Genomic DNA, 19,206 nt, shown 5'->3' on the forward strand with positions numbered 1-19,206 from the left:
AACCCAACTGTGTTACACAAATGATCTCCCAGCCACTCATGAACCATCAATAGGTTCCAGCCAATTCCCCAGCCCTGCACCCCAGAACTGTCCCATTTTGCAGTGGTCAGAAGCCTGGCCACTGTAAGTTCATTACCTAGTTTGCCACTTTGTCAAAGGAAAGTGGACATGCACCAGCCTTTGTAACCTGGGCAGATTTCTCCAGCACTTTAGACAAACTCACTGGTAAGGATAAAACATTAAATCTGTATCTGTCTCGGCTGCTTTCTGTGTCTTCCCAACCCCAGGGGAAGCCCTCCTCCCCCTGCCAGTTGGGTCATTTGCATTCTTACAGACAAGTATTTCTTCAGTAGAATTTGCATCCTGTCTTATAGAGACCGTTAATTTCCACAAGCATATCGGGACCGACCAGTGTCTTGAAAAACTGGGACCTGGATTGGGGTTCCCCCCAACACCCCTTTCTCTATCCCTGAGAAGTCAGCTGTGTGACTGCTCCCTTTCAGGAGGTCGGTTTCACAGTCCATCCTCTCTGAACCCGAGTCACAGGCTGAGTGCCTGGGTGCAGAGATGCTGAATCAGCCACTCTGTCCTGGGCATCCTGTCCCAAGTGACCAGTGAGGAGACATTCATGTACTTCCACTATTTTTCCCCCAGTTTTCTTCTCTGCCCCCCCCACCCCACCCCAGGGCACACACCTCTGTGCTTTCTACAGCAGTATATGACCACGGTTCAGCTGCAAAGGGCTCACAGCCAACAGCCTAGACAGTTTTCTCACTGACAGGCACTTTATCCCCCTCCCTTTCTGAGGTGGTGGTAGTGCCTTCAGCTGCAGTGCAGGAACTGGTCTCCACCTCCCCCACACCTGGAAGAATGCTGCTTCCCCCTCCTGCAGAGCAGTTAAAGAGACTCTCTCACATTCGTTCAGCAGTTCATGGGACTTTACTGTTTCCCTATGGGGTCCCAGCATCGTATTTCTTCTTGCTGCGGGTATAACAGCCTGAGCTACACTGAAAAAATCATTTCCAATAAGTATGTCAATGTCAATAGTTTTTAAAACCATCAGGCGTGCGCGGGCGGGCTGGGAGGCGGCGCTGCCCCCCCCACTGGGGGCGGGGTTCTCCACAGCCCCGCCTCTTATCCCCCTCCCCCCGCTCCAGGCCCCTCCTGCTGCTCCAGCCATGGGGAGCGCGTCCCCCCCCCGAGGCAGGGGGGTGAAGTGGGCCCGGCCCCTCCCCCCGGCAGGAGCGTGTCCACCCCACGCGGGACCTGTCCCTCCCCCTCCCGGTGTCTGTGTTGGGGGCGGGATCCGTCATTAGCCCCGCCCTGCCGGGGGAGATGGGGGGCAGGGAAAGGGGGAGACAGGATGGGGGGAAGGGGAGATGGAGGCAGACAGGACCGGGGGGAAGGGGAGAGATGGGGGGGAGCTGGGACCGCGGGAGGGGAAGGGGGAGATGGGACGGGGGGGAGACGGGGAGGAGGGAAGGGAGGAGATGGCAGAGATGGGACCAGGGGGGAGATGGGGGGACACAGGACCAGGGGGAGATGGGGGCAGATGGGACTGGGGGGAAGGGGGGAGATGGGGGAGACGGGACTGGGAATGGGGAAGGGGGAGATGGGGGGAGAAGGGACCGGGAAGGAGGAGATGGGGGGGGATTCCCAGACCCGGGACCTGCCCAGACCCACTGGCTGCTGCCTCTCTGGGCAGATCGTCCCATCCCGGGGAACAAGGAGCAGAAGGAGGCAAAGCCGGATTCGTCAGACACGGACCAGCCGCGGGGGTTTCGTCGCCATGTAGACGTACCCTGACATTATGTCTACACTGCGATTAACACCTCCGGGGCACCTGTCTCCAAGCCCGGGGCAGCTGGCTCAGGCTTGTGGGGCTGGGGCTGCAGGGCTGTACAATGACAGTGCAGACATAACGGGCTTGAGCCCAGCCACTGAGACCCACGGTGGGGGGAGGGATTCTGAACCCAGCAGGAACACAAGTATCTGCACCACAGTTTTGAGCCCCACAGCTTTAGCTCCAGGAGCCCAATCCCATGACCCAGGCCAGCCCTGCTGCAATCTTTACGCCGGGAGAGATGGACTCTGCGGGTACGTCTCCATTGCAATATCAGCCCAGCTGTGCGCAAAGCAGCCCCCTACTCTCCACTGTCACATAATGATGATATGGTTGTACAAAGTCTGCCTGGTGAGGTATCAGTTCAAAAGCCGTGATCTGTTGAACATTAATATCTTGTTGGATGGTGTGTGCTCGCCTTGTTTGGGACGTGATGAAGTTTTGCTCTGTGTGCCTTACTGAACTATGTTACGAAGTTGGGAAATGCCCACAACCAGCCTTTCCGGTGCCACAATGGAGGAGCCAGACTCACTGCTGGCCCATTGAAGGTATCCACGCTCCCAAGGACTATCCCAGGAGCCATGTACAATGCAGACTTCTCCGAGGTAGCCTGGAGACAATGGACACTGCTTGACTCACATTGTAGCAAAACAGCTTCCTAGCGAGTTGGAAGAAACTATGAAAGAGGGGAAGAGACATCATGACCTGGCCTCTCTCCCGCACAAATCGACACCTGGAAAGACACCTGGAACACAAAGACTGAACTGAGATAATTCAGAAATTAGAAGAAAATAATAATAATACATTCAAATCAAAGTCCCCAAGCAGACTAGTATTGGTTTTTCAACAGAAAATCTTCAGTTTGGGGGATTTTGTTTTCCCATCAGACCTTGCCAAGGGAAGCAGAGAGAAAATGTTTGATTTGCCTCCCTCAGAACAGCTTGGCCTAGACACTCTCGCCGTGGGTCACTGTCATGGCCTTGCTGAGGACTGGGGCATTTTAATAATTTATGGAGGTCCTGGGGTGTTTGGGAGAGATGATGAGGATGTTACCTTTTGAGATAAAAACTAAGAAATCCAGGACTTGAGAATTCTTTTAGAAATCTGGTATTTAGACATTTTATTTTAAGCGGGGGTGGGGAGGGTCTGAGTTCCTGAGATGGTTTTTGTTTGCAGGAAGCAACATGGTTTGCTCTGTGATGGTAGCAAAGGGGGAAAATGGTTGTTTGTAAAGGAAGAGAGAAGACTGAAGGCCTCCGATGGTGATATGATAGGGTTACCATACATCCGGTTTTTCCTGGACATGTCCGGCTTTTTGGTAATCAAACCTCCGTCCGGGGGCAATTTCCAAAAAGCCGAACATGTCCGGGAAAAATACTCCCAGCTTTGACACATCCCTGGCTTACCTTAGAGCTGGCTGCTCCCTGACTCCCCAGCTCTGTAAGAGCCGAACTGCCTGAGCGCTACCGGCTTCGGGCAGCCCCCATGTCTCCCGCCACTGTGCCCCCGGAGCCGAAGTGCCCAGCCAAGGGTGCAGGGTGCAGAGGTATGGGGGCTGCTTGGCAAGCCATGAAGCTGGTAGTGCTCGGGCAGCTGTTTCGCGTGGCTGGGAGGTAGGGTGACCAGACGTCCCGATTTTATCAGGACTGTCCCGATATTTGCTTCTTTGTCCCGCATCCCGATCAATGTTTGGTCGGAACACTGGACAAAAAAGAAATGTTGTCCTCCGCTCTGGCGCTCGCGCCCTGGCTCCGCCCCCTCCTTCCCCCATTGGCTCCCTCCCCAAATCCCCACCCTGGCCCCGCCTCTTCCCCAACCACGCAGCATTCCTCCTCCCTCCCAGGCTTGCAGCATGGCCGCGCAAGCCTGGAGGGAGCGGGGTGGCGGTGGTGCCTGGATCCTGGAGCTGGTGAGTCAGCTCCGGTACCTGGCGGGCAAAGGGGGGCTGGCAAGGGAGGGAGACAGGCGGCTCAGCTGTAAACCCCCCCGCCGTGCCAGAGGGCTTCTGCCTGGGCTGCTACACCCGGGGCCGGGAGCACAGCCTGGAGGCTGCTCCAGCCCTGCAGCCCGTGGGGCAGCGTGGCGGGTCCGGGCAGGGGCAGTGCGGAGCGGGTAGGGGCCCGGTGGGTGGGGCGGGTCGAATCCCTGCTGCTTCCAGGGAGCCCCACGCCTCTCCCTCCCGCTCGCAGCTGCGGCTCCTTCCCGGCGGGACGCACCCCCCGGCCTGCCCCGCACGTCCAGCTGCTCCTTCCCGGCGGGAGGAGGACTAGGCTCGGGGGACGCGTGCCGCATGTGGCCGGGTCAGCGGGGGGCGCGTCCCGCTGGGAATGATCCACAGCTGTGTGCGGGAGGGAGAGGCACGGGGCTCCCTGGCAGCAGCGGGGATTCGGCCCACGTCCCCGCGCCCCTGCCCGCTCTGTGCTGCCCCCGCCCAGACCCACCACGCCCCACATATGCCCATGGCGGGCGGTTACACGGGGAGGGCAGCGCACGGGGCCGGGGCCTGCTAATGCCCCAGGCCCCTTTAAAACTTTTTTTTGCTCCACCTCCCCTCCTTTTTTTTTGCTCTGCCCCCGTCCTGATATTTTATACTGCCAATCTGGTCACCCTACTGGGAGGGAGAATGTGGGGTACTCAGGGGAAGTGGCGGAGACTTTGGGGAAGGGGCAGAGTTGGGGTCCTGTGGACTGTCCTCTTTTTTTAATTTGGTAACCCTAGGATGTGATTCAAACCCACTTGTGTAGAGTACAATGGATTAACAGCTCATCACCTTAACCACTCGGCCACCTCATTTGAGCTGTTGGGGAAGGGACAGGAGGAGAAATCTAAGGCCAGCAGAGGTAGGGCCAATAAGCAGTTTTTAAATACTAAGTGTAAGCAGGGTCTGAACGAGCTCCCCCCTCACATCTAGTGATGAGCTGGGGGAAAGACTTCAGGAACAGACCATGTTTGCACAGACCTGCTGTGACGAACTGGGTCTGTTCTTACTGGGGTGTGTGAATGCTGACAGGCGAGTGTGGCTGGGATAGTCTGCGTTGGGGGATGGGAGTCTGAGTCTGCCCGAGGGAACATACCTGAGCTTGTAACATGAGAACCCAGGAAGGGGTTGGCGGCCAGGTGACTGCTTAGCCCGGGAAACTGGACAAAGGCTGTGGGAGGGGTCGCTGAGGGCAGAGTGCTGGAAGCGAGCTGGAGAGATGGCTGGGAGGCAGAGATGGCTCTGACCCCTCCCCCCAAAGGGGGGTGGGCTGGGATGCCCTGGGACCCCAAGCTGGACTTAACTGAGGGGGTCCTGCTGTCTGTGCCTGCAAGACCTGTCTTGGACTGTATTCCTGTCATCCAAATAAACCTTCTGCTTTACTGGCTGGCTGAGAGTCATGGTGAATCGCAGGAAGCCGGGGGTGCAGGGCCCTGAGTTCCCCAATACTCCGTGACAACTGGTGGCAGCGGCGGGATCTACTGCACCCCGTGGACGGCGCTTCCTGCAGTAAGTGACTGGGGAGCAGTAAAACGAAGGGGGATTGATGGGGACCAGGCCTGCTGAAGAGTGAGAGATCGACGGTTATTACCCCTGGGAGTGTTTGACCAGCGAGAAGGACTTTTGCGGTAACAGGGTCCCCTGGGGGGATCGCAGCGAGTGGTCCCAGGGGCGGAGGAGTCTGCAGCTCGACCCTGGCAGAGAGGTGGTGACCTCGAGAAGGGCTGGCACACTAGGGGTCCCCCTGGGAACTGTGGGGAGCTGTGAGCACACAGGCCGGTGAGTGGCCAGCAGGAAGATGTATGCCAAGCGGCTTAAGAGCGACCTGGTGGAGCTGTGCAAGCAGAGGCGGCTGCGCATTGGGAGGCTCACCAAAGAACAGCTCATTGCCCAGCTGGAGGCGGAAGATCGCGCGAATGAACTGATCCCTGTGTCTCAGGGAAGCAGCCTGGCAAATGCAGCGCAGGCACCAGTGTCTGTCCCAGCTGGGAGTGGTCAGCCGGCTGCTGAGGGCTTCCCGAGACCCCTCCTTCCTATGCCTAGGGGAGGGGTGGGGAGGAGCCCAGCAAATACCGAAGGCGCCGTGGCCCCCCCGGCCAGCAGGGGACCCTCCCGGCGAAGCTCGCCGGCCAGCAGGGGCTCCTCCCGGCGACGTTCGGCATCCGGGGAGCGGAATTGGCTGGAATGGGAGAAAGAGCTAAAACTGAGAGAGCTGGAGGATCGTGAACAACAGAGACAGCATGAAGAGAGACAGCGTCAGCATGAACGGGAGGAGAAAGAGAGACAGCATCAGCGTGAACGGGAGGAGAAAGAGAGACAGCATCAGCGTGAACGGGAGGAGAATGAGAGACAGAGACAGGAGAATGAGAGACAGAGACAGGAGAATGAGAGACAGCGTCAGCATGACCTGGAACTGGCGAGGTTGAAGGGCAGCGAACCCCCGGCTGCGGTGAGTGAGGGGGGACCCAGGACTGCACGGAACTTTGATAAGTGCATCATGGCCCCATACAAGGAGGGGGAGGACATGGATGACTTCCTGGAGGCCTTTGAGACGGCCTGCGAGCTGCACCGGGTGGATCCCGCGGACAGACTCCGGGTCCTTACCCCCTTACTGGACCCCAAATCCGTGGCATTGTACCGCCAACTGGGAGAGGCAGAGAAAGGGGACTACGAACTATTCAAAAAGGCCCTGCTACGTGAGTTTGGGCTGACTCCTGAGATGTACCGGGAAAGGTTCCGGAGTCAAGATAAAACCCCTGAGGTCTCATATCTGCAACTAGCCGTCCGCATGGAAAGATACGCCAGCAAGTGGGCTGGTGGGGCCCAGACGAAGGAGGACCTGATTAAACTGCTGGTACTGGAGCAACTGTATGAGCGGTGCCCATCCGACCTGAGGCTGTGGTTGGTGGACAGAAAGCCAGAGAACCCGCGACACGCCGGGCAGCTGGCTGATGAGTTTGTAAAGAGCCGGTCAGGGGGTGGCAGGGAGGAGCCCCAAAGGAACAGGCCCGCCGCGATGCAGAGAGAGAGTCACCCTGGGACCTCCCAAAGGGGGAATATTGGGAATCCCCTCCCCCGGGAAATGCCCAGCATCAGGGACAACCGACCGGCTCGAGGGGACCCACGGGACCTGAGCTGCTATTACTGCGGCCGAAGAGGCCACGTTCGGGCCCAGTGCCCCAAGCTCAAGGACAGACTGAGCAGACCGAACCCGCACCGGGTTAACTTGGTAGAGGCCCAGACGGACGAGGGGCAGGCTTCTCACGCAAGAGGGGCTGGCAGCTTATCAACTGCTCAAGAAAGAGAAGGGCCCCAGGCCAGCTTCTCTGGGGGGCCAGATGCTCCGGATTCAAAGTTCTCCGTTTACAGGGTTGGCGCGGGGCTGTCCCTGCGGAGCGAGTGCCTTGTTCCCCTGGAGGTGGATGGGAAGAAAGTTTATGGATACTGGGACACGGGCGCAGAGGTGACACTGGCCCGGCCCGAGGTGGTGGCCCCAGATCGGGTGGTGCCCAACACCTTCCTGACCCTGACCGGGGTGGGCGGGACCCCATTCAAGGTTCCCGTAGCGAGGGTACACCTGAAATGGGGGGCCAAGGAGGGCCCCAAGGACGTGGGAGTGCACCACCATTTGCCCACTGAGGTGTTGATGGGGGGGGACCTAGAGGACTGGCCAAGCAGCCCCCAGACCGCCTTAGTTGTGACCCGCAGTCAGAGCCGGCGAGGGGCACTGCGCCCTGGCCTCGGGGGGGGTGCCTTGCCTGAGGCGCAGGACCCTAACCTGGTGGGGAGGGAACGCCCAGGGACACGGCTCAGGGAGGCTGCAGCTTCGGACCCAGCGGGCGAGAAAGAGCAGGTGGCCATCCCTGTCCCAGCTGCTGAGTTCCAGGCCGAGTTACAGAGAGATCCCTCCTTGCGGAAGATAAGGGACCTGGCCGACCTCAATGCGGTACAGACCATGGGACGAGGTGGCCGGAAAAGGTTCCTGTGGGAGAAGGGGTTCCTGTACCGAGAATGGGCTCCCCCAGGGAAAATGGAGTCAGGGGGGATCAGGAGGCAGCTGGTGGTACCCCAGAAGTATCGCCGCCAGCTGCTGTGCCGGGCCCATGACATTCCTCTCTCAGGGCACCAGGGAACCTGGCGTACCCAGCAGAGGCTGCTACGGAGCTTTTACTGGCCTGGGGTCTTTGTTACTGTCCGACAGTACTGCGGATCCTGTGACCCCTGTCAGAGGGGGAGGAAGGCCTGGGACAAGGGGAAAACAGCTTTAGGACCCTTGCCCAGCATAAAGGATCCTTTCCGGAGGGTGGCCAAGGTTAAAAGGGCGGCTCTAAACCAAGAGAGCCCAAAGCACAGACCTCCAGACTGGAGCGCTGGGAGAAGACCACAGCCCAGTTGGAACCCCAGAGGTATGGGGGTGGGAAAAGGGCACAGGCCGCATAAACCTTCCCACATGCGAACTGAGAGTGCCATCAAGCACCCCGACCTAAGGGAGGGGCGTGAAACTGGAGGGGCCTGGTGTAATTCTCACCAAGGAATGGGAGGGATGCGGGGGCATCCATGGGAACGGGGGTAGGTTCGAACTTCCCCGGGTCACTGGCTAAAGTGACCCTGCTCAGTTCGGTCTCGAAGAGGGGAGAGATGTGACGAACTGGGACTGTTCTTACTGGGGTGTGTGAATGCTGACAGGCGAGTGTGGCTGGGATAGTCTGCGTTGGGGGATGGGAGTCTGAGTCTGCCCGAGGGAACATACCTGAGCTTGTAACATGAGAACCCAGGAAGGGGTTGGCGGCCAGGTGACTGCTTAGCCCGGGAAACTGGACAAAGGCTGTGGGAGGGGTCGCTGAAGGCAGTGTGCTGGAAGCGGGCTGGAGAGATGGCTGGGAGGCAGAGATGGCTCTGACACCCCCCCCCCAAGGGGGGTGGGCTGGAATGCCCTGGGACCCCAAGCTGGACTTAACTGAGGGGGTCCTGCTGTCTGTGCCTGCAAGACCTGTCTTGGACTGTATTCCTGTCATCCAAATAAACCTTCTGCTTTACTGGCTGGCTGAGAGTCATGGTGAATCGCAGGAAGCCGGGGGTGCAGGGCCCTGAGTTCCCCAATACTCCGTGACACCTGCCTACTCTGCCTAGCTACGCAGCATGATGGGGTGGCTTTGCCAAAAGGACCAGTTTTGGCTGATGGCGGGTTACAAAACACATGAGGGCAAAGAAATGTTATTATCTTTGTTAGATGATGCAAGGGAGGGATAGCTCAGTGTTTTGAGCATTGGCCTGCTAAACTCAGGGTTGTGAGTTCAATCCTTGAGGGGACAGTTAGGGGATTTAGTTGGGGGTTGGTCCTGCTTTGAGCAGGGGGTTGGACTAAATGACCTCCTGAGGTCCCTTCCGACTCTATGAGTAAAGGACAAGAGAACACAACTAGTCCATCCTGCTTGAGGGGCAAGGAATACATTTTATTGGACTGCATAGAAGTGATTGAGGGTGTTAACCGAAACCAGTGGTCCCCAAACTTTTCATATTGTGCCCTCTTATCCATGTCTGCAGCCCCTTAGCAGCCACGATCTAGAACTGGGGCTGGGAGGGGGGCCATGGCTTGCCGGGGAGAGGGGGTGTGGATGGGGGTAACGGGGCCGAGGCCAGGCTGGGAGCCTGGGGGCAGAGTGGTGCTCCCTCCCTGCTCTCCATGGGGGCTGGCTCAGGCCCTGAGGTGCCCCCATGAACATTCCTCTGTGCCCCTAGAAGGCATGCCCCACATTTTGGGGACCACTGCTCTAAACTGAACCCTACTCGCTAAGCAGGGGTTAGTGATATCAAATCCCCACCCTTTCTGCCTGCAGCCCCGCCCTCTTCCATGCCTTCCACCCACGGCCCCATCCACTATGTCATAATGTGGAAGCTCTTGTAGCCCCAAACCCCTTTCTGCCACCGAGATCAGGCATGGAGACCCTCTCTCTCTCTCTCCCCCCTCCCAATGCCTTATGGCATTAGCTGCATTGGTGGGGAGGGAGCTAAGTGTCAGGGCACATGCTTTCCACATATGCTTTAGTGTGATAATTATGCTGATGAACTGCTCTAAGATTGTCACTGTTTTCAGGCAGGGCTCCCTGACATTTATGTAAAGATGGGATCTTATCTAGCTGGGAAATCTGAGATGTTTATACCACAATCAGCTACATGGTCAGTGGACGTTCATTGACGATACACAGGATGTCAAGAGCCCTGGGACTCTCTTGGAAAAGGATTTTTATGAATATTTTTAACAGGTGCCCCCCACCCAAATATTGCGATAGAATCTCCAGTAAGTTCATATTGAAAATGTTTATTAATGTGGGGCCTCTAAAGTGAGTGTCAGACTCATGCTACTGTAATATCTGAACCGTGGTAAACAGGGGAGTGGTGTGGAGGGTCCCTGGGGACACACAGGAGCTGAAGTCCCTCAGAGTTAGGGGAACTAGGCAATGCACAGTGAAAGGGCTTCACCCCCTGCACAGATGGGGATTAGGGAATCAGCATCGACTGGGGGCTGAGGTCGGGGATGGGGCTGCATGGGCAGTAGAACAGGAGGCAGGTTGGGACCGAGGAACCGGGAACATTTCAATCCTTAACAACACAAAACAGAGAAACGCTCCCGAGTCTCTCCCAGGGAATTAACATTTCTGTGCAGAAAGCTAAAGGTTTGAACAGAAAGGAGTGAGACCAAATGGCCACACAACGGTGCCAGAAGCCTAGGGACGAAAAGCACCAGGATTTCTGTGTGTGCCTGGGCTCTGGAAAGGGATTTGGTTCCACTCATTGTATTGCTCTGGCCGGTAACATCCCAGGAATGAGCCATGTCGATGACTGTGACCCTGGTTGTGAGGAGGCTTTAATCTGATTCAAACGGAATAATGATTTTACACCTGAGTTATTAGCGGCAGCTTCCCCCCAAGGGTAATTCCAACTGGTTCCTCCCAGAGATGGGTGATCGGGGAACAGGGAATCTCTCCAGCTCCCACTATCAGTTCTCCAGTCTTTCTCCATCCCTCCCCCACACTATCACATGCCCCCACTAGTAATGAACTAATGGATATAAACTACCCATGAACAAGCTTAACCTTGAAATTAGGTGAATGTTTCTAACCACCGGAGGAGTGAAGTTCTGGAACAGCCTCCCAAGGGGAACAGTGGGGGCAAAAAACCAAACAGTCTTCAAGACTGAGCTTGATAAGTTTATGGACGGGGTGGTGTGATGGGACTGCCTGCAACGGTTTGCTAGCAGTGATTGCTAGCAGCAAATATCTCCAATGGCCGGAGATGGAACAATATGTGGGGAGGGCTCAGAGTTACTGCAGAGAATTCTTTCCCAGGTATCTGCCCGGTGCGTCTTGTCTGCATGCTCAGGGTCTCACTGATGGCCATATTAAGGGTTGGGAAGGAGTTTTCCCTAAGGGTAGATTGGCAGAGACCCTGTGGGGTTTTTGCCTTCCTCTGCAGCATGGGGCATGGGTCACTTGCAGGTTTAAACCAGTGTAAATGGTGGATTCTCTGTAACTTGACAGCTTTAATCCATAATTTCAGAATGTCAGTAACTCAAGCAGAGGTTAGGGGTATATTAGAGGAGTCGGTGGGTGGAGTCCTTTGGCCTGAAAGGTGCAGGAGGTTGAACTAGATGACCACGCTGGTGCTTTCTGCCCTTAAAGGCTCTGAGTCTGAATCGGAGAGGGAAGTAAACACATTTAAAATTAATAAACCAAACATTGTAATACCAGGATGACTCTAACAGCTCACTGTATAGTGCCGCCCCTTTCTTCCGCCACTGGGTGTTGAATGACCTGCTGGGATTTGGGACATTAATTCTCCCATTCCATTGATAAACTGATACAATGTGACTGAAATTAAACCAATTCCCAGCCAAGAAAAGGGGAGATCCCTGTATTGGCCAGGAATTGAACCCAGGTCAACTGCTTGCAAGGCAGCCATGCTCACCACTATGCCACCAATGCATCTTTCAGCAGTGTTTCTCCCAGGTGCCACGTATGCCAAATGACTCAACCCCATAGAGCACAGGAACTGGCTGGACAGGCTGGAGACAGCCTGTGAGAAGAGATACGTTCCCAGAGTGACGGACAGATGGGGACATGGGCTCGACATCCCAGCCTGAGGTAGCGCCAACCCCAGCTCTGCCCTCAGAGAAGGGAAATGAAAATCTATGACCATAAGGGCAAATTTCACCCCAGCAGGAAGGCGACAGCTCCTTTTAAAGCACATTTTGTGTTGGTTCCTGCTACGTACATAACGATTTGTTGCTGCTGCTGATTCCAGTCCTTGGGCTCTGCCCGGACAAGGAACGATTCAGGCTGTCACTCAAGTGAAGACGGGAGATGATTTTTTTGACAGTGACACTGCCTCATCTTAAGGGCGTTTGTCTGTCACCTTCTAATCTAGTGGGTGATACATGCAGGCAGCCCCTGTTCCTGAGGAAATAAAGTTTCTACACAAAATCCAAAACCTTTTCACGGAAAGGAGGGAAAGGAAATGGCCACAAGATGGAGCCAGGACATAAGGAAGGTAACACAACCCCATTGTTAGGGGTAAGCCATTCTTTTTTGTCAAGGTCCAAAATTGTTGGTCAAGGTCCAGACTCCAGAGGAAATAATAATAATAATAATAATAATAATTAATAAAACAATAATGGTAATAAGTAAATAAAAAGTTGTTGGGGTACATTGAAAAGCGATTTGGCCCGCTGTCTGCCTATTGATTACCCTGCATTGACTCTGAGAGGTGATTTATCTCCACTCTCTTGGATTTGAAGAGCTGGTTAGTTTTACCCTTGGTATCCCACCAGGCTGACCAAGCCATGTTATCGATGGTGACACTAGGATTGAAGGATTATATCACATTATAAAAAACTGTAAATAAAGATGTCGTCAGAACATGAGCGTTCTGTAATGAAAGGCAGGTTCCCCCAGTTGAGTCCCAAATGCTCTTCTAGAAACGCCCCTGGGACCCGGCCCTCCCCAGCAGGGGTGAAAGGAGAAACTCCCAGCTCTGCACTTAGATCAGGCTGATTTATTGGGGAACGGGGGAGAAATTGATACATAAGAACATCCATACCGGGTCAGACCAAAGGTCCATCTAACCCAGTATCCTGTCTACCGACAGTGGCCAATGCCAGGTGCCCCAGAGGGAGTGAACCTAAGAGGCAATGATCAAGTGATCTCTCTCCTGCCGTCCATCTCCATCCTCTGACAAAGAGAGGCTAGGGACACCATTCCTTACCCATCCTGGCTAATAGCCATTAATGGACTTCACCACCATTAATTCTTTGCTGCTGAGCAGGGAGCCAGGGCCGTTCTATGGGAATCAAGGTGCCCAGCCTGACCCAGCTCCTTCATTGTCCCCGGGGGGGCCCTGCAGGGTCAGACCGTCCCTGAGGCCAGGCAGCTGCTCGGGGAGCTCTCCTGGTGTCGCTGGCCGTGCCTGGATATCCCACTCTCAGGGCCTGTGTTCAGCCATCAGGAAAGGCAGCAGCTTTGCTCCCTCCTGCTAAACAGAGTTCCCAGGCAGCGGTTCTCAACCAGGGGTCCCCGGTTGAGGGGGCAGTGACCAGGTTTTGGGGGGACCCACCAAAGTAACCCAGAAAGCAGGGCCGGTGTTAGACTCGCTGGGGCTCAGGGCAGAAAGCTGAAATCCGATCCTGACTGCCCTGGGCTGAATTTGAAGCAACTTAACTTTGTGGGGGCCCCTGTGTTGTGGCCGGGACTCCAATCCCCCACCCCAGCACAGACGGGGTAGTAACCTCACATCACCCCTTTGTGACTCTCAGGGACCCTGCAGGAACAGCAGCTCCATGCTGGACCCTAGGGCCCCCCAAAGCACCTGTGAGGGAAGGGGGCAGTTCCACTACCATGTCAGGGGGCTCCTGCTGCCTGGAGGTGACTATATCCTCATAGCCCCTCCCCTCACAGAGACACTCCATAGCCCTCCCCCCTCACACTGACACCCCCATGGACCCTCCCCCTCACAGCCCCTCCCCCTCACACTGACACCCCATAGGCCTCCCCTCACAGCCCATCCCTTCACACATAGAGGGACTTGTTTGCTGCAGTCTGACATTACAAACCCAGGGGTGAGATTTTATGGATGCGGAATTCTCCCAACCACATATTTGCCCCACCATCCCCCCCCAGTGCAAGGACTCCCCAAGCTAGTCAAGTCCATACATGTGTCACTGTTTTCATCAGACCAAATGGCTCCCTTTGAGCAACTACCCTTTGAGGCCAACAAGAAACCTTCTAGTTTGGGCTCATTCATGCACCACATTTACCAGTTGTCCTGGGCTCATTGCCCGTGACCTGCACATCTGCTGGCTGTCAGGCATGAGACCCTTTGATCCCTGCCTCGCCTATAATCCCTGTTTCTCAAGCTCAAACCCAAGACCAGAAACTTGCTGCAGCTTATGCAGCCCCGTAGAGTATTCAGAGACACAAAGAGAAGATCCATAGGTGACCTTGGCAAACCCCATAAGAACTGCCAGACTGGGTCAGAGCAAAGGTCCATCTAGCCCAGTACCTGTCCTCTGACAGTGGCCAGTGCCAGGTGCCCCAGAGGGAACTAACAAAACAGGCTTCCTGGGAGCATCTGCCCCCTTCCACCACAACAGCAAGCAGGCAGCTAAAAGGGGCGGGGGGGGGGAGTTCCAGGAACCCTTCCTCTTTTTCTCCACAGCCACTGCCCATCAGCAGGGTTCCTCCTTCTCTTCCCTCCTGGGCCTCAGTGCGACTAAATCTCCATATCTAGACAGCTGGCCCGTCTGCTGCACCCCGATCCCCCATGCCTGAGCCTCCCTGACAAAGTCCAGCACCTGGCTCCATAGAATTAAGTCTCAAACCTCACTGGGGACTCGACTTCTTGTGCCCAGAGTGTCTCCGTCCCCTCAGTAGATGACCTGAAAAACGCAGTGTCTGCCTTTTCCAAAGACGTGGATTCAGAGTCCCGAGTGCTGACCGTTACACCATGGAACCACCTTGTGCTGTTTTCTTTGGACATCTGTGACCCTCACGGGGCTGGCTTCTGTAAGGGATTGTTGGCCCCTTACTAAAATTTAGTAGGGTTTTTTGGTTGGCTGGTTCCCAGTACCAAAAGGAAGGGGAAGGGTCGATGGGAAATCAGGACCTTGAGACTGACAGTCCCCAGGGGCAATGGGGAGAGGCCAAAGCTCCAGCTCACCCTGACAGTCAAATGAGGGGGTCACCAGGCCAGGGGGTCCCATTCTCCATGTTAGCTGGAACTACCTGGGCCAGAGTGGGGCCGAAATAAGGAGAGATCAGGAGCCCAAGAAGAGCCGGGGAGCAGAGCTGTGCCGGTGTGATGCGCAAAACTATTACCTGTAGGAATTTGCTACCTGTAGCAGTTACTCATATGTAAAAGATTGTAAAAAACTGCGATCTGATGTAATCTGCTACCAGTAGCAGCTACTGATACCTATGGTTGTTCATATTTGCTAACTTGTCCTAATTTGGTACTTCTCACCTTTCCCATCTTCTGGTACAGAGATAGCGAATTGATACCAATAGCAGTTACTGATACCTATGCTGCTTCTTATTTGATGACTTGTCCTAATTTGCTAAAACTTGACAGTGGTGGGGGATGGAAGGATAAAGTCTTCGGCTTCCAAACGACCCTGCCTAGTTTATATATAAAATCAATTGCCTCTTAATATAGGATTGTAAAAAATAGAGTGAGGTCATTTAAACATCATTTATTTTGCAGCTTCATTTACTGTGCTCACAATATAGCATCCTGACATTGATACTTCTGCCCAAGTGACCAGAGGTTTGGATTCATTTTAGTGGGACACGTGGAGGATAATTTAAATTTTTAATTTCCGTAGGGTTCGCACTCAATATACTTCTATGCTGGTGTAATTTATCCCCATTACAGTTCTATTTGATTTATTACAAGAGCACAAGTCAGTCACAGAAGTGACACAGTATCCCTAGCCAGTCTAGGCTGACATAACTTGAGTTAACAAAGGCTTGTAGTGTAGATATGGCCTAAGGTATGTGAAATGTTTGGGAGAGGTAACAGGAGAAGTATGAGGGTAGACCAAGTTTCATTCAGGTGTTTAGCTCCAGCTTTTCTGGAAGTGGCCTTATGGCACCATAGAATATATCATAGAATATCAGGGTTGGAAGGGACCTCAGGAGGTCATCTAGTCCAACCCCCTCCTCAAAGCCCTGAAGGCTCAAGATCAAAGAGGCACATAAGACCAAAATATCATGTATTAATTAAAGTTTCTTTACCTCAGGGAGTATAACTCATGTTTTTAGAATTCTTGTGGTTGTCAAGCCCTCTTGGGGTTGTAGATGTGTGCTCATTATGTTTTGAAGGCCAAAACTATAAATGGGTTTAACAAAGCATTAGATCAGTTCCTCAGGCTAGGTGCATCAGATATTAGCCAAGAGAACCAGGAGTGCATCCCCATGCTCTGGGTGTCCCTAAACCTCTGACTGTCACTCAGTGATTGCCTGTTGTGTTCATTCCCTCAGAAGCACCTGGCACTGGCTGCTGTCAGAAGACAGGATCCTGTACTAGATGGACTATTCGTCTGACCCACTACAGCAGTTCTAATGTTCAGCAAAAATTACAATCAATTTTTGCCTTTGACATGGATGTTACATGAGAGAGTATACGGCCTTTATTGAATATTTGCGAATCAAGTTCTACACACAAGCAAGGGCATGCAGAAAAAAAACAAAGGGCTGGATCGAGAGGCAAAACAGCAGTTGCAAAAGGCAATCGCCATTGAATAAAAAAAATTTTTGAGACCAGCCCAGAAATTCAGTCAGGCTGGAAGTCAGCTGATCCAGCAGAATAACCTTCTGCTCTAAAAATAAGAAAAAAAAGTTAGAATTAAAAATTCCAAATTAGAAATCACAGTAATAAAACAGAGCAAGTGCAATACCAGAAACACAGATGTCGCTGCTAAAACTAGCAAGTACTTACTGCTGCATATTTTCAAGGAGGACTTGTTGGTAAAATATAAATTAAATAGCACGACCTGCATCTGCACAATAACAAAGCAAAATGATGAAGTGATAAAAGTAATTCAGGGAATCCCAGCAGCAGATAAGACAAATTGGTGAACTGCTAGGAGACTTTATGCAGCCAGATACACTGATAAGGGATTCTTTGGTTCTGTGAAGGATTTCACTGAATGAAGTATCAGGGGGTACCCATGTTAGTCTGGATCTGTAAAAAGTAACAGAGTCCTGTGGCACCTTATAGACTAACAGACGGATTGCAGCATAAGCTTTTGTGGGTGAATGCCCACTTCATCGTCTGACAAAGTGAGTATTCACCCACGAAATCTTATGCTCCAGTATCACTGAATCAAGTCTCCTACAGCACCCCCATCTCTGCTCCTCCTCCTGCCTCTGTGTGTCCCAGAGCCGCTGAAGGGACTGACCCGCACCCAGGCTCTCGCTCCTATTAGCACTTGCAGGGGCCAATCCAGCTACAGGAGAGTGAGCACCCCTGGGAGCAGGGAAGTGACCAAGCCTCCCTGCCAGAGGGCGGGCAGAGGGGGAAGAAAGGGAAAGAGGAGAGAGAGACCGAAAGGGGATGAGGAGAAATAAGTGGGGAAAGCAGCACCCAGCTCTTTTCTCCTGCATCACCCCTGAGTAGATTGCATCTGAGCTCTGGGTAAATATCGCCCCCGTGTCCAGGGTCTCCCAGATCCCCCTGCCTCCCAATAGAATGCACATAGGGGTCTCCTTCCTGCCAGGTGTAATTACAAGCAGCTGTAGGTGTCACCCTTATGCCAGGATTGGAGACAGACAGCAAAGCTTGGGAACATGCGTCTGTATTTACAGTCCAGTGTGACAATCCCTGCCCCAGGAGGGGTTTGTTCTCTACTCCTGCTGGATGGGCACAGAATGGGGCAGCAAAAGGCTTGTGTCAGTTTCTGGTGCTGCACATTCCTTAACTTAGGACAGTATGAAATGAAGAAAATGGAGATTGAATTAAAGGGAAATATACAAATACAAGTTCCAGCCCCTGTTGCTTATTGAAAGAAATGACTCAATAGCCCAGTTACATGTTTTATTAACATGAACAAATAAATCCAAGAGCACACATCACTAAGGCTAAATGACCCCAAACTGGGGTTTGCGAATCCCTGGGGGTTCGCAGAACGTTACAGGGGGTTCGCAAGAAAAAAATCATTAATGGTGGCCAGAGGACCCCGGCATTGGAGGCAGCAGGTGGAACCCGGTTGCAGGGCAGAAAACCAGAGCCCCAGGGAGAGCGGGGCCGGGCAGTTGTGGCCGGCAGCCCGAACCCTGCCCCCATCAGCGGGGAAGCTGGCAGCCCGAACCCCAGGGAGAGCGGGGCCAGGCAGTTGGGACTGGCAGCTTGAGCCCTGCTCCCCGTCAGCGGGAGAGCCGGCAGCCCGAACCCCAGTGCTCCAGCGGGGCTGGCAGCCCCGAGCCCCAGGGAGAGCGGGACCGGGCAGTTGGGGCCAGCAGCCCGAGCCCCAGAGGTCAGCGGGACCTGCAGCACAAACTCAGTGGAGCTCAGTTGACCGGGCCGATCAATGGGGTCCAGCAGCAAGAGCCCCAGGGAGTGTGGATCTGGCAGCCCAGGCCCTGGTGCGGGGCCAGTAGCCTGAGCCCTGTGGTGGGCAGGGTGGCAGCTGAACCCCACACACCTGCAGGTGGCAGCTCGGACTCCTGTCCTTGTCAGACAGGAAGCTGGCATGGAGGGCAGAGTTAGCAGGAGCAATGCTGTACGTGGGGGGTGATCCCAGGTAATTTGTCCCTCGCAGGACACCCTCCTAGGGAGAAACCTCGTGGCGGAAGAAAAGCTGTTTGGGAGCCAAACCAGCCGGAAGCACGTTGTAGCCAGTGTAGCAGTGTTAAGGTGCCTCTGTAATTGTCATTCTCTCTGGAGTGCTGTTTTGCTTCAGTGAGACTTGAGTGAATCTTCTCATTTTCTAGTTTGTTGGTTGTTAGCAGTCTCTCTGTGTTGTTTTTATTAGAACTTTTGTACATAAGTTCAATGGATAAGTGGCTGAAAAAGGAAAGTGTAAAGACGCAAGAATCAGCTAGTGTTTCCTCAAGTCCACACAGTGGAAAATCTACGTCTAATGATCATGATGGTCCTGGAAAGTCACTTACAAAGAAAAGAAAATATGATGATGATTATATAAAAGATGGCTTTACATGCATTGGTGATCAAGAATGTCCAAAACCACTGTGTGTGATTTATGGTGATGTTCTAGCAAACAGCAGCCTCAAACCTTCTCTACTTCGGCGCCATTTAGAAACTAGGCATCCTGCACAACTCGACAAGCCTGTTGATTTTTTCAAGCGAAAATTAGCTGAGAGGAAAAGTGACA

Source organism: Chrysemys picta, chromosome 16 (genome assembly GCF_011386835.1).
Source record: "Chrysemys picta bellii isolate R12L10 chromosome 16, ASM1138683v2, whole genome shotgun sequence".
In the NCBI taxonomy this organism is placed as follows: domain Eukaryota; kingdom Metazoa; phylum Chordata; order Testudines; family Emydidae; genus Chrysemys; species Chrysemys picta.